We start from the raw sequence: 12500 nt of genomic DNA on the forward strand, positions 1-12500 counted from the left end.
GAGGGTTATTTGCGGCTGATAGCCTACCAGAAACAACCTGCTTGTTAAAAGAGCCTCAATTTGGATTAAAAAAAAAAAAAAAAAAAAGCAAAAAACACTTAGATAAAGAACGCCACTGTGGTAATTCAGAAATGTAGAAATCTAGGAACGCTGTAGCCTACTCGTAGAAAGAAGAAAGAATTTTAATCAACATGTAAACCAACGAAAATGATTAAAATGAGGTGGTGTGCGATTTCAAGTGTCATACTTCTCCCACATGTGACACAAATCCTTTGACTTTAAGTGAGGATGTTTAGAGGAGATTCTTTGCATATATAAATATATATGTGTCAATATATTTTTTTCTACCCTATCATTCTTCCTGGCTCCTTTCCACCATTTCACACGCTCACAATCCACACTAATCCAGGGGGTTTAAAATAAATAAATAAATAAATAAAAGCCCTTCCCTTCCAATGTGCGTTGTGTGGTAGCTAGAGTGTGTAGTACAGGCTGCTTTTGTTATTGTATCATTACGCGTAAACACCGTCACTCTGTCCCCCGAGTCTGCTTCTCTCCTGCAGCAGGAGCGGCTTGACTGATTACATCTCTCGCATGGAGCCATCCTCCGAATATCAACTATCCGCCCCCGCCGTGACTGACACTGATGGAGCCGGGGTGAACGTGCACACGCCACGCCATGCCACGGGCTCGGGTAAACCTTAACCCAGGTGGAGCTAGACAAGGAGAAAGTTCGTTAAGCCTCGCTCCAGAAGTTCTCCTCTCATTTTTGGAGGGTTTTTTTTTTTTTTTTTTGGTGCTCCGGCTTGCTCTGCTGTTTTCTTTTCACCCCTCTCTCACTTCCTTACCTCCTCTTTCCTCTCCTCTTCAAACACCTTTTTCTGGGTTTTTCCTTTTCTATTTGCTCTCTCTCTCTCTCTCTCTCTCTCTCTCAATCTCTGTCTATCCTACAAGCTTTATTTTCCCCCCTTGCCCAACCTCTCCACCCCCTCAATAAGAACCAAAGGTCACCGGGTCATGACCCCGTAACTCCTCAGAGGCGCAGGGCAGAGCAAGTTCATCAACGCTTTTCAATTCATGTTTCACATCCTCCAGGCTTGTAACGAGAGACATGCCGTTTGCTTTTTTAAGTGTGCTGCTTCTCCAAATTACACAATGACTCACTAAGACAACAACAAAACTAACATAGGCTGAGTAGAGACATTTAGATTGTTTATGAACATAAGTGCGCTCTCACATACACTCATAAACACACAAAGTCTCTCTCTCTCTCTCTGGTTCTGGCTCCTTCTCTAAGCAATCCTGAAATGAAATTGTTTTCTGTCAGGTTGTCAGTGGGATTATTCATCGCCTCCGACGTGAAATGGCAAATCAGAGCTATACATTTGTCAAAAAGGGAAAACAGTGAAACAAATATCTGTGCAGTAGCGGAGATGAACGAGGCTTAACGCGTCTAAACGAGTCCTGTCATTCCTTTTCCAAATATCGGCACTTGGCGCGCCTCGAAGTCTAACGTGATGCTTCGGAAGGAAAAAAATATTCACGGCGCAAAAACCGTTTTCCCTTCACATTTCTCCGTGGGCCTCTTCCTACGACGGAAACAGACGGGGGAACTAAACACGGTTTACCTCTCGTCAACCAATCACTTAGTGTGATTAAAAGTAATAACGATAATAACCGACCGGGGTCTCCAAATAATTCACGACAACAACGATGATTACAACAATAATGGTGTGCCTGGGTATTTAAGGATCCAATCCTGACTTAATTATCAGAAATTAAAGCGGGTTTAGCATCAGAATTAGCCTGATTTTATAGGTAATTAGCTGCCTTCCATTGCGACAACGCAGAGCAGGCGTGCGGTAATCTCCATGAGCGGATAAATTAATTCGAGTTGGTGGGCTCGGCCAATGAGATCCCTCCAAAAAAAACAGCGGGTCCTTGGATCCCAGGAACAACTGAATCGTATGATAACACCCTCGGCGTGGTTTATGGGAACTGGTTTTGTCCATCAGGGCTGGAATCACAGTGCAAAACCTACACAATAATTCAGCTATTAAAATCAACAACATTCAATAAAGAGAAATGCGATGGATTCTGAAATATCAGTATATTATAATTCAGTTCGCCTATTAGACCTGTATAAACACACGGGTCCAGTTTAAATGGGATTGACAGTATGAACACAGGGCTGATTGTGACTGGGCATAATGTGTGTTCTGTACCCTATTTGTATCATGTCTCCGTCTGGACCTGTATTTTGGAATGTGTGTGTGTGTGTGTGTGTGTGTGTGTGTGTGTGTGTGTGTGTGTGCGTGAGTGCAGGTGCTCAGTACTGTGTTTGTAGGTATCATGTCTCTGTGTGTATATACATGTGTCAGCTGAGCTGCAGATTGTGTGTGTGTGAGTGTGAGTGTGTGTGTGTGTGTTTGTATGTGTGTTTGTGCAGAGTGTGAAGAGCTCTGTGTGTGTGTGTGTCTGACCCACGCGTCTCTCTTATTATGGCCCTGGGTAACAGATGGCTGATGCTAGCCACGCTAATCCGCCAACAGAGTCATCAGCATGGATCAGCGCTAATCACAGCGTGGACACAATGTCTCCTCAGCTAATGGAGGAAGCAGGGCGAGAGGAATCACATTATCCTTCACTCGGTTCACATGCAAGGTGCACTGCACTAACGTAACTCCAATTTTGGTCTTACATTATCTATTTATCTCCCTCTGTATATATTTATATATGTGTATATACACACACACACACACACATAACAGGTCCTCATTCTTCCATCTCAAAACATGGTATATCCCATTTTTACAGATAGTTTCAACTATACCTATGCAGACAAATGAGAGAGTAATAATAATAATCATAATCATAATCATAATAAATCATCCTGAGCTGACGGAAAAACTAACCAGCAGACTCTAATGTTAAGAGGCTGCCAGTCAATCTTGAACAAGAGACAACAAAATGGAGCCGGTGTATTGTCCGTACTGGAAAATGAAAACGTGTGGGTGATGGTTAACCAGACAGAGTCCAAATGCAGCAGGCTCCTCTGGCCCTTCTGCTTCACTGATTGGCCACAAAGCCGAGACGTTATTGGCTGGAGTCGCTCTCCTGAAGCACGAGATGGCCTCCACGCTTGTCACTCGGCACAGTTGCTTAGTGACACTGGCAGTCACACCACCAGCGTCCCAGGATGCCTCTGGATACAGGCAGGAGCGGCTACTGAGAGCAAAGGAAGAGCACGGTGGCTGATGGCGACGGGTTTAGCTTCAGTTCGCCAGGACAGAGAGAGAGAGAGAGAGACAGAGAGAGGAGGGCTCCGCTTGGGGCTTGGGGGGGGGGGGGGGGGGGGTGTCGGCGAGAAGCAAATAACCGGAAAATGCTGGTAAACACTTGGGGTGGGTGTGTGTGAAAAATCATATTCGTGTTCAATTTTTGCTTGCCTCAGCTTTGTGCGAGCGTCCGCGTGTTTGTCCATACGCATGTGTGCAGGAGTGCAAATGTTCCAATTCTGTAAACCTACAGCGTCAATGTGGACGTGTGTGTGTGTGTGTGTGCTCTTATGCAGCCTTATAATTTAGAGGGCTCCTTGAGGGGTGCCTGGTGAGAGCAGTACACTGAGGTTTGGATGATAATAGTGATTATAAAGGCCTCAACATTGAAACTGCCATGAGGGAGCTTTTCATTCCAGGCAGCAGAACCTACGGACGCGTAAATGGGATGAATGCGAGGGTTTAAACAGTGTTGCCTGCCCACACCATCGCTGAGTCAAACGCTTACACCTCCTCCCCCCAGCCCCCCGCCCCGACTGAAAACCCAACCGTGGCCGCTAAAATCCCCAGCCAGGACATGATGTCATCGCAACACAGCAAAAAAAGGGGGGTTATCACTAAACTGAAACTGAGCCGAATTAAGAGGTTAAAAAAAAAAAAAAAAAAAAGAAAGAAAAAACCCTTGGTGGAAACATGGTTTGAAGTGATTACGGGAATGGGTTGGAAGGAGCCTCAATGTGTGTGTGTGTGTGTGTGTGAATGCATGTTATGAGTAACCAGAGACCAAGAGCTCAGCCCACACCCAAACAAAAGCCTTGTGACAGATGGCAGAACATGGCATGCTGGGATGTGTGCCTCTTCCCCCCCTCCAGTCCAGGAGATGCTCTTTGCCCCTGAGTTGAGTTACGAGATCTGCTCCCACGGCAACAAAGATCTACAGATAGGGCAGGGTGTACGTGTGCTTGGAAGAACGGACCCACAGGTAGTCTCTATAAACAAGGCTTTCACTCAAACCGCCCCTTAAGAGCAAGTCTACGGGCCAATACGTTGAAAAATAACTCTTTGCATTTGTGCAAGGTTGACTGGATCTCCAAAACGGTAGCAAAAAACGCAGGGGGTGGGGGGGGGGGGGTGGGGGGGGTTTGGGCGCTGAATGTGTGTGTCTGTGTGTGCTGTAAATCATTTACCAAAAGCCTCAATCTCTCACATAACCATTACATCTCTGCTTCAGCTGCTAAAACAGAACAATCTCCCAAAACCTAGAAGGTACCGACTTTTTGATCGTAGCCAAATAGAGATTAACACGATGCAAACGAGAACGCGTCTGGGAAGAGACGACTGTTTCTCCTGGATCTGCGTGTGGGAGTGGGAAAAGTTACTGCGGCGATCTTGTGGCTTTAGAAAATCACTAGCGTGAGCTGCGGTCTATCACAGACACATTCCGGAAAGAGCGGTTGTCCTTCGATGGGCCGTCAGCACTCGGGTCCTGATTGTGAGATGCTGATCCAGACACCTTCTCCAGACTTCGCCCTCTATAGAGAACACAACACCATGCTTCTCTGACTCTGAAAGAGCCTGTTCAGAAGAAAAAGAAAAAAAAAAAAAAAACGACAACGTCGCTCTTCTCCACGTGCGAGACGTGTAAAAGCGAAACTCGTGCCAGACGGGACCGGAGAAAGGCTAATTTAGTCTTCTACCCTGACTGACTAGGAACTGGATCTTCCTTGTTCAGGATGAGGGACAGAACCAAGAAGTTCTACTGGCATGCTGCTCTTCTCCACGTGTGAACCATGTGAGGTCAAGACTCTTGCCAGCGCTGATCCGAGAAAGGCTGATTTAGTTTTCCGCGTGCAGTAGCAACTATGAGCTGGATCTGCCTTCATCAGGGTGACGGAGACAACCAAAAAGTGTCACAGCTTTCTTCACAAATCTCCTCCAATATCAGCTGACTCTCCGCATCAAAAAAAAAAAAATCCACGTCGTGGGTCGACCAGAGGGTCAGCTGTCGCTGTGGAATCTGGCGTTTATCCGAGAAGAGGTCTTGGTTTCTCTGGTAGGCCGGCAAGGAGCCGTGGGTTCTCGCACACGATTCCCGAAAACTTGTTCCGGCTCCCTCCGGAGCGTTCCTGAATCACCACATCTTTAGCTTGCCTCAGCAGAGAGCAGCAGTACTGATGAATCTGCCGCTCTTCCTGTCCTTCGCTTCAAACCCCATTTCTTATTCATTCCGCAGGCGGCAGCACACTCAAATCCGGCCAAAACCGGATATATTTAGACATCCTATTACAGAGAGAGTGCTGTGTGTGTGTGTGTGAGAGAATCGTGTGGAACATCCCTGTTAATATGCCGTCGCCATTAGCACAACTGGACACATGTGGGCAGAGGCGCGCACACACGCAAACACACATACACACACGCGCGCACACACACGCACCCCTCTGACAATGTTCATAAACATAAACAACGGCACACGTGCACTAAAGCGCGTAATCGCATTAAAGCATTTAAATTACACTCACGTAATCTCTCAGGTTTACTCACACATGCCTATAGTGACCACAGGAGTGAATGCTCGCTCTCTCTCTCTCTCTCTCTCACACACACACACACACATTAACTGAGGGAGCATGGGGGGGGGGGAGAAAGGTGGCTGTGCTTAAGAGAGATAATTACACTTATTACTAAACATTACACACATTTTAATCACTTTTTTTCTCTTGTAAGTCTTTGTGTCATTATTTAGTTTCCCTCTTTCCTCCTCCAGACTAACACGAATACCATCGCCTATCACCGATAATAATCAAAATGATTTAGAGTAACACACCCACAGAGCAAGCGTGAACACAGATCACCCTTTCTTTTTAGTGAGAACGTTACCGCTAATGCCTTGTGTGTTGAAGTGTGCACATATAAGAGAACATTGACAGAAACATAACATAGGACGCTGGGGGAATAAAATAAAAAAAAAAAAAAATCCATCTGCCGTTCGAGATTGTGCGGAGAAGGTTCCAGAAATACCTTTCATCGATCAAGCGCAAACATTATGAGCTAAGAAAATGTGAGTGCCATGCACCAATAGAAGCATGTAATTCCAAATGTGCTATTTATGTGTTCTGCTCTACAGAGACAAGCTTTCAGCTTTCATACCATTTATGTATAGAGTCTGACACTATCTAGCCTAAGGGCAGATTTAAACATTTAAAAGGCAAGAGAGAGAGAGAGAGAGCGAGAGAGAGAGAGAGAGGGGAAAAAAGGGGGGGAAAGTCAGCTAGTCAGTGTAATAACAGAGGAGTCATCATGTTTTCACATAGAGTTTATGACTGAAGTGGTGTCTCAGTCAAACGTTTGTCTGAGGACAGATGCATGGAGAGCAGGTGGATGAAGAGGGAGCGGAGTGTGTGGAAGGGAAAGGCAAAAATATACATACAGGCACGGAAGAGGACAGAGAGAGGGGGAAGGAAGAGAGAACTTAGAAAAAAAAGAAAGAAAGAAAGAAAGAAAGAAAGAAAGAAAGAAAGAAAGGATGCATGGCATGGAGAGATGGAGTCAAGGAAAGCAATTAATAAGTTATACACTGGAACTTTGAATAACTTTGCATTATTCATTGAAAGGATTAGGATGATAACTGCTGAATTAGAGATTCATTTTCTGTCACAGTACAGTTATGTCAAAAAAAAGAGAGAGACACAGTAAGAGACAGAGAGCGAGCAACAGAGAGAGAGAGAGAGAGAGAGAGAGAGAGAGAGAGAGAGAGAGGGGAGTTATGGACAGGGTCTGTTTTACTCCTGATATGCATAATGCAGATGACACGCATGTGAAAGGCGAAACAAAAGGAAAATGGCAATGGCTTTCAAAACAGAACAATGGAGGCTACTAAAGGCCTCTCCACAGGACCAGTTTAACACTCAGTACAGGCATACTTAAATGCCTGGCAAAATTAAAATCAAACTCTTTAACATTACAAACACACATTCTCTCTCTCTCTCCCTCTCCCTCTCACACAATCTCAGCAATATATCAGCCCTCAGCAAGCGCCTACGCTCGCGCGCGCACACACACACACGCTATTGATTGCACTGTACAAATACGTATCTATGACTGAACATGGCTCTACATTGAGAGGCTGAGACAAACAGGCAGTGTTTCAAGAGAATACACACCACTACACAGTGGTCTGCCTGCAACTTCAACTGCTAAAATAAATAAATAACGTGAACGTAACTGTTCCTCTCATTGTACTCTGTTAAACGCCATTACTAATCAAAACCAAGTTGAATCAAACGAAGCTGAATAACACAATCTTACGTGACCGTGTTGACACCCAAATACAATTTGAACGTCAGGCTGTCTTTCCCAAACAATCCATAATTACTTTCACACACGCCAGTACATTGGAATGTAAGTTACCTTCTTAAGCAATGCGGGGGAAAGTACGCCTACGTGCATTACTTTGTAGACTAATTATCTTCACAAAAAGTCTTTATATGAAAAAAAAGAAGAAGAAGAAGAAGAAGAAAATGCACAAAGACATAAAAACGGTGCTTCATTTACATGTAAACAGCATTTGCGTTTGTCGTCAGATCAGAATGCAGCCACTCTGCAAAGTACATGCAGCGTTACAAATTAAACACGCGTCAAGGCTGAGTGAGCAAAGGTTATCCTTCACTCTTCTCTGGAAATCACACAGCCGTGTCCAAGGGCTGATTCCTGGCCTCCTAATTTTAGACTAAAACACACGACCGTTTCCTCCACTGGCGTCCAGCCACTAACGCTCATTACCTTCCTCAAGGCAAACACAAGCAGGAACTTTACCGACACCCCGGTCATGGGATCATTTTTTGTGGAGTTATACTTCGGGATATGTGAGAAGACGTTGCCCGTCCCATACACAAGTACAAAGGATGGCAAGCTCGCGGATATCTCTGTGGTTTGTTAATGTTTCTAGTAAACTCACGCTCAGGAATGACGGAAAGCACCTGTGACCGCTTAATAATTCCGCTGTTGGGCAACTGTCGAATAGATTTAACGCTGAAATATCATAATAAAATGGTCTTTCGTACTTAAAAGTTTTAGCTACACTAATACTATTCAGCTTTCTCGCTGTCGTCATATACAGAGGGTCCATCTTTCAGACAAAGCAGAACGTAAAATAAACATCTTTCTACCGAAAATTTCACTATATGAAATGTTTAACATCTACACCAAACGCATAAAGTGACAACGTCTATCTTAGCTCACCTTGTTCTTATACATGGTAAAGTATTGACAGCAGCATTAGCAATTTTGAAGGGAACTCGGTGAGTTGACATGGAGCTAATCTGTCAATCATTCGGTGCGTCAGGTGGTTTGTGTGTCGCTCGTGGGGTCGTGCCTAACAGATTCCAGATTTACTGCCGGATGATGACATCGTCAAGGACTGCGGGCATCAAGGCCAAGGGCTCCGCAGTGTAAGTATGAAACGGCTGTGACCTTGGAGCGAGGGATTACACAGTACAGCTCATGTTTGCATCACACTCCTTCTCGCTCGCTTTCTCTCTCTCTCGCGCTCTCTCTCTCTTTCGCTCGCTCTCTCCGCATGAACTTGAAAGTCAAAGATGATTTATTAAAACAAGGACTGTGTTTGCCTAGCTAAAGTAATTGTAAAATATAGAATTCTTTCAATTACACACGCTTAACACATTAAATAACATAAAATATGATTAAATAAATACGTAACGAGGAGTTGCTGAAGCGGTAGGGGAGGGCCTTGCAGCTGGAGGTGACGAGATAAGCACAGATGCTTTTAATAAACACGCACAGACAGACACCCAGTGTAATAATTCACATTTTTACTACACACACACACGCACACACAGTGCAACAGCCAGCCAGCAATGCAAGCTACATGTATGTACATCAAATACCAACTACTATTAGACATGCTATGCACTCCTTCACACACACAGGCACCCTACGTAATAACTCATATTCTTACCCCCCCCCCCCCCCCCCCCCATCCATGAATGTACAACAAAAATCTTAGTACACTACACATACTGTGAGTGTATTAACTCACATTTTTAACCACACACACACACATACACATACACCACAACAGCCAGCCTGCATATGGTGATACATTTATGTATAACAAACACTGACTACTATTACACACACTACTCATCCACTCATTCACATATGTACACACACGCACGCACGCGCACCCACAAGACTGGGTTATAGGGATACATGTAACCTACAGTGTTCATACACAGAGAAAATACGGGACAGAGAGAAAGAAACAGAGAGGGGAAGAGAGAGAGAGGGAGAGAGAGAGATCTCATTAAATGAGTAGGACTGAATGCTGAGATAGAGAGATCACATTAAATGTGTAGGGGTGTGTGTGTGTGTGTGTGTGTGTGTGTTCACTCACAGGCGCTGTAGGTATTTAGGTTTGCTCAGGCCTGTGAGCATCTATGTAATGAGCTCATGTTCTGTTGTCGTAGCTAAATAAAGCCTTCAGGCTCTCTCTCTCTCTCTCTCTCTTTCCATCTTTCCACGCATTCTCTCTCCTCTCTCTCCCTCTTTCACGTTGTCCTTGTTTTTTTTTTCCCCCCTTTCCTTTTCCTTTTCTTTGTCTTTCCCCCACAGACAGCTTCTTTCTTTCGTTAGCATAATGGCGTAATTAGGCTTGCATTTAAAAGAGACAGCCTTCATTTAGCTTTATGTTTGTGTCTTATTTCTCTCCAACTTCAGTCTGGTATGTGTCGCACATTCCTCACAACCGCCCCCCCCCCCCAAAAAAAAGAGGGGGAAAAAAATATGATGAGCTATTTATCAGTGTTCCCCATCCATAAATACTACCTACATGTCTGATTAAGACACACATGACTCATATAATGTGTGTTTGTGTGTGTGAGAGACAGACAGACAGAAGGGGGGGGGGGGGGGGGGCAGACAGAGAGAGAGAGAGAGCAAAGATCGAAAAGACCGATATTGGGTATCTTCTCTCCCTTAAGAGTCTTATCTTTTTAACCCCTGACTGACAAAAGATATTTAATTTATATTTAACACATTTTCAAAAACAAAGCAAAACAAAACAAAACAAACAAAACCCTGTCCTGCACGTCCCTATGCTCTGCATATAACAGAATAACATCTGCTTTGGTCGGACGACGCTGACAGGTGAACTGCTGCTGGGTTGTGATACAGTGAGTGTAAAAGCCTCTTGCTGAGTTGGCCCTCTTAAAAAGCATGAGCCCAGTCCAGAATGTCGGACTGAACATCCAGTTCACAGACAGTGAATAACGGCTGCTATGTAGAAGATGCCCGAGAATGCTGGTTTTTTTTTTTTTTTGGGTCATTATTTTTTCGATACTGAAATCAATTTGTAGTGCATTTAAAAAGGAGCAGGAAGTACGTTCTTGGGATCACACACACACACACACACACACACACACTCAAACGTGTGCGCACACGCACACACACACACACACACAGAGACAGAGACACACACACACACACAGCAGGTGAGTCGCCAGCTGTCATTTCTCAGTGTCTTGTCCAGGGAACATCGCTCTGACATTTCAGGAGGCACAGAGACGGCGGAGCAAAGCAGTCTGAAATGGCGGCAAGAGCGTGATCTAGCCAAACACACACACACACACACACACACACATAAACAGAGAGAGTGGAATCTGGTGGTCTGAAATGGCGGGCAGGACTCTCTCATCTCCCACACACACACACACACACACACACACACACACACACACACTTCTCCAAGACATTATCTCCCCTGATTAGCATAATCTAATCAATTTCTCAAAATTGCCTTTTAATTACCAGGAGCTCCTCCATACCCCCCGCATCCCCCCCGCCCCCCGCCTTCCCAGAGACCCACTGAGTTGAACTATCTTTATCTCTAAACCAACACAGATGACACAGTCAAATAACAGCCCGGCGCACAAATTTCCCCATTTTTAACCAATCGCCGTCCCGGACGTGTCCGTGCGACGCACTGAAACGCAGACGCCCGGTAAGCTCCTCAAACAGACCTCCACGACATCGGCTCCTCTCTGATTAGTCCTCCGCTCTCATTAGAACGAGCCGGGATGGCCGTTCCCGCTTCAAAATCTTCGCCTGGCCGCAAACTAAACATCTTTTCCGACACTTAGGGCGTAATTTATAGCCCCCCCTCCCCCTCTCCCCCCCCTCCCATAAACAGTGCGTTGGCATGGAGAGGATTTTTACGTGTTTACAAGGGAAGCCAAATAATTAAAATCCAGGTTGTAAACATCCACTTAATAAACGGGTGATGGAGGGGGGGGGGCAATGAGTAATCCATGGGCAAGCTTTTGAGGTTGGCACTTTGCTCGGGTGAGGAATGATTAACAGTCAGTGACTCAGAACACCCCCCTCCCCCCTCCCTCCAAACACACACACATACGAAACCCAGGTTGGTGAGACAACCCGGGTGCCATTTAGGCCAAACACTCAATCTTCAATCTTCATCTTACCTTCAGTTAACGTGACTCTTAAAAAAAAACACCGTGTCACAATTAAAGTGGTTGGATAAACAGATCTGTGCTAATGTTCGTCGGGTCGTCGGGGGAGAGGACTCCCGTAATTGTATGTTTGCGAGTAAACACCTAACCAGAAATTAACTTTCTCTCTGCTGCTTGACCCCCAAACATGAAATTTTATTCAGTTCAGTGTTATGCAATTCAGTATAACACAGATCTCTCAACTACAAGTCTGAACTACCTTGGAAAGTAAAAATTGGAAAGTAAGATGATATTAAAACACCGTTAAGGTAACATGCTAACCCTTGAGTGTTGGTTGGGGGGGGGGGGGGGGGGGGGCGGTCATTGTTGCAGCAGAGTACCAGTTTAAAGTACAAAACAACACATATGAGGTAGTTGTCTCAGGAGTGAACTGGGCGTTACATGCCAAGAAAAAAACCTGTCTTTACATATTTATCCCCTGAACGTTGTGGGTGTATATCTGGCCCTCAGGACAGGAAGTTGTCTCAGCATCAAGCCTTTGATATAAAAAAAAAAAGGAAAAAAAGACAGACAGACTGAGAGAGACAGAGACAGAGAGAGAGAGAGAGAGAGAGAGAGAGAGAGAGAGAGAGAGAGAGAGAGAGAGAGAAAGCCAGGCAGCAAATGACTGACAACAGAATGTGCTTCCACCTCTACGCAAACCAATTAAAGAGAAATTGAAAACAGACATTAATCA

The 12500-nt window shown here is 45.0% G+C and overlaps 1 protein-coding gene across 1 annotated transcript in view; it reads right to left on the reverse strand.

The window, feature by feature from the left end:
• baz2ba (bromodomain adjacent to zinc finger domain, 2Ba) overlaps window positions 1-12500 on the reverse strand; it is a 73556-nt gene that overhangs the window by 33277 nt on the left and 27779 nt on the right. The window lies entirely within an intron of this gene.

Source organism: Chanos chanos, chromosome 8, assembly GCF_902362185.1.
Source record: "Chanos chanos chromosome 8, fChaCha1.1, whole genome shotgun sequence".
In the NCBI taxonomy this organism is placed as follows: domain Eukaryota; kingdom Metazoa; phylum Chordata; class Actinopteri; order Gonorynchiformes; family Chanidae; genus Chanos; species Chanos chanos.